The sequence below is a fragment of the Eulemur rufifrons genome, chromosome 23 (genome assembly GCF_041146395.1).
Source record: "Eulemur rufifrons isolate Redbay chromosome 23, OSU_ERuf_1, whole genome shotgun sequence".
In the NCBI taxonomy this organism is placed as follows: domain Eukaryota; kingdom Metazoa; phylum Chordata; class Mammalia; order Primates; family Lemuridae; genus Eulemur; species Eulemur rufifrons.
The window spans coordinates 6,167,623-6,171,360 of record NC_091005.1 but is presented as its reverse complement, the minus strand read 5'-3'; the positions used below and the strand labels follow the sequence as shown (position 1 = coordinate 6,171,360).

General features: G+C 37.1%; 1 non-coding gene across 1 annotated transcript; it reads left to right on the top strand.

Moving 5' to 3' along the window:
• The first annotated feature begins 364 nt into the window (after positions 1 to 364).
• On the top strand, positions 365 to 522 carry LOC138374073 (U1 spliceosomal RNA). Its single transcript, XR_011231348.1, has one exon. It is a non-coding gene; the product is annotated as a U1 spliceosomal RNA (small nuclear RNA).
• Positions 523 to 3,738: the final 3,216 nt, after the last annotated feature.

Sequence of the window (3,738 nt, the reverse complement as noted above, 5' to 3'; positions counted from 1 at the left end):
AAGCCAGTGTGACAGAGTGCACTATGAGTTCATCAAAATCCATTTTCTTCTCTACTGCATGCTAAGCTACATTTTCCAACTTTCCCTGCAGTTAGGTGTAGTGACACAATTAACTTCTGGGCAACAGAATGTGAGCAGAAATGATGTGAGTCCTTCCAGATGAGCATGTTTTGGAAGTAGGTACTCTTCCACATAGGCCCTTTCCTGATCAGTGTGGTTAAATAGAGAACACACCAAAGCTACTGGAAAATGATGGAGCCATCAAAGATAAGAGTCTGGGTCTTGGTTTGATTTAAAAAGCACCACCCTGTCCCTGCCACCAGGCACCCATTAGACTATATTTAAATAAGAAATCAATGTTAAAATATTTGCCTGGGAGATACCATGATCACAAAGGTGATTTTCCAGGGTCAGGCTTATCCACTGCACTAAGGAAGCGCTGACCCCTGAAATTTGCCCAAATGTGGGAAACTCGACTGCATAATTTGTGGTAGTGGGAGACTGTGTTTGCACTTTTCCCACAGGAAAAAAAAAAATGTCAGTGGCTTAACACAATAAGATGTATTGATAACTAGCTATAACATTTGTGTAAATGGTAGTTACTCTCAGGGGCTTAATAAAGTATGCAACTCAGATTGAGTGATTCTGAAGACCAAGATACTAACAACCATGCTATTTCTACTTCTAAGCTTAATGAACATGCCTCCCTCACTAGAACCCTGAACACTAGCCTCCATTCCAACTTAACTGGCAACTGTCTTGCTATTATGTTGATTGAGGGACTCAGTTAACAAATTACTCTCTATCTCCAGTAAAAATAAAGATATATATTTGCTATTTGAAAAATCATAAATATAATATTTTCAAGAGAAGAGAATATGAAAGTTATTGTTCAGCAGCCTTTTTTTTGAGCCTTGAGTACTTGAGATGAATCACTCAAGCAATTTGACAAATTTGATAAGGTTTATGTATCCTTCTAGCCCCAGAATGCATACAAACATAATATTTTCATGCATTCCCAGGTCCATAGAAATGGACTTAGGACCCCCGACACATTATATAATTCACACAGAAGGCTGGTCTGGTAGCTGTTTTACCATTAATAAAAATATTAATAATTATAAATTATTAAATTATTTTATAATTATTTAATCACTAAAGTAATAAGTATTTATTTTAATTTTACAAATGAAAAACATATGTCAGACATAGTAATTAACTTACCTAAGCTCAGACATTTGGTAATTGGCAGAATTAGGAATTAAATTCAAGACATTTTACACCACAGTCCATGTAGCCTTCCAACTACTTCATGCTGCCTTAGACCCTGTGGTATACCAAAACATTGCCCAGTTTCTCACAACTAAAAAGTCTCTTTTTCAAATGTAAAATTTTAGTAAATATCCCAGCCTTTCCCATTCAAAATATCTGTTATTTGTGCAATGGTGCAAAGTCATGAGGTGTGTTAAAAAAATGGAAAGGGGGATTAACAGAAATTTTGAGACTGAGAAATTGAGAGAGATGGAGAAAGATACTATTTTCCAAAATTATTATGTAAGGCATTTCATGTGACATTTATTTTTATATCCAAATATCTTCAAAAATTATTATGTAAAGCTTTAAGTGACATTTCTCTTTTATCCAAAAATCTTTCAGAAACCCCTGGTAAAGCTAACATAAAGTAACCTCATATGCTTAGTTCCAAAACTCATCCATTCTCCAGCTATAAAGAGTGATCTGAAATTAGCAAAAGGGGCCCTGCTTTTTTTGGCACCTTGCTGCCTTTACCAAGATGTTTCAATTGCCTGGAATTCTTTTCCCTCTTTGCCTTGCTGTATAGTCCACTCATCTTATTTAACACATTGTCTGGCCAATGACCAACCTCTCCTCTAAAGACAAAACAAAATGAATAAACAAATCAGTAGAACCCACCATGCCCTTATTTATGCAAGAATAATAACAGTTGAGGGGATCAAAGCACAATGGTGATGGATGCACAACCTTAAGAATGTATTTGTTTTAAATACTGAATTGCACACTTTAAAGGGTTAAATTTTATAGCACATGAATTGCATCTCAATAAACGAAAGGTAGAGTACAGGTTCTGTTAGAGTAGGAGACAAGGAGACAGGGCTGAGACTGGATGTAGAGGCTTGAAGATTGGGTGCAGGTATTAAAGTAAACAACTCTCAAGCAGAAGCTAACTAGGGGCGCTGATAACCACAGGCACAAACTGACTTCAACTCGGCTTGTCAGCAGCTATACTAAAAGTTAAAATCTTAATTGACAAAAATATTCTTAATGCTTGTTATATCCTCAATGTTATGTTTCTTTCTTATCAAAGAATACTATGCTTCACATTCCTTTTTAATGTCTATCAAATTTTGCTTTCTAAATGGATATTCTACTTCTGCTCCTTGTTACACCTCTTGTCAAAAGATTGACTTGGATCATCTTTCAAATGGATAGTACAAGTTGTCCATTTGTGAGTACAAGGACTTTCCTCCTCCCTTTTTTTTTTTTTTTTTTTTGAGACAGAGTCTTGCTCTGTTGCCCGGGCTAGAGTGCCGTAGCGTCAAGCTCACAGCAACCTCAAACTCCTGGGCTTAAGCAATCCTTCTGCCTCAGCCTCCCAAGTAGCTGGGACTATAGGCATGCACCACCATGCCCGGCTCATTTTTTTTTTTTTTTTTTTTTGTATATACATTTTTAGTTGTCCAGATCATTTCTTTCTATTTTTAGTAGAGATGAGATCTCACTCTTGCTCAGGCTGATTTTGAACTCCTGACCTTGAGCGATCCTCCCACCTCGGCCTCCTAGAGTACTAGGATTACAGTGTGAGCCACTGCGCTGGCCTCCTCCCTCTTCAATTCCAAAAGAATTCTAAAAATGTGGAGGAGAGGGATTTAGGGTTGTGTTTACATTTAAAAGAGAACTTACAAAACTAATGCGTTAAGAACTGAGATGTGGTGGTCCTGTCCATGGTAAATCACTCTCATTCCTTCTTGTCTGCAGCATTTTTAGTAAATGATACAAGTCACATTAAAAATGTCTTATCTCCACAACAGTGGCCTATAGTAACAGTTCCCACAATTGGCATTCTTCCCATGATCTGCAAATTGGCAAGTCTCTTGTTTGTCAACCTGGTCACAGGCCTCTCTTCCTAACTCATTGAGCATTACACAGAATGGCATTTTTTCAGTTCCTAGAGTAGCTACCCTCTTTTCTACACTGGCACCTTTGCCAATACTTTCTGTTCCTTTCCTAGTTATTAGCATTAATAGAATTTTTTCATCCTTACGATCTCAATTAAAATGCTTATTTCTCAAAATAGCTTTTCTTCTCCACGCTTTCGATAGTACATTCCATACTTTACCATCTTATTTCCATTCACAGTATCCAGGTTGTGAGAAATAATTGCACATCCCTTCAAAATAATTATTTATTTGAGAGTTGTTTGCCTTATTGTCCTCTTCCATCCAATAGACTGTTCTCCAAGAAGGCAGTCACTATCATCGCCCTTACTCCCTATTGCGTTCCTCACACCAGCCCAGCTCTTAACACAGAGTAGATACACACTATTTGTTCAATGACCAGAAAGTTGTGGCTTTTCTCCAATCTAGTGGTTTAGGGAAATCTCTAATGATTATAGACAGAGCAACTTCTCTACTTTCTTCAGGGCTTCAGTGTACCTCACACAGTTGTATTTTTAAAAATTTTACTAATGAATTGAGCCTG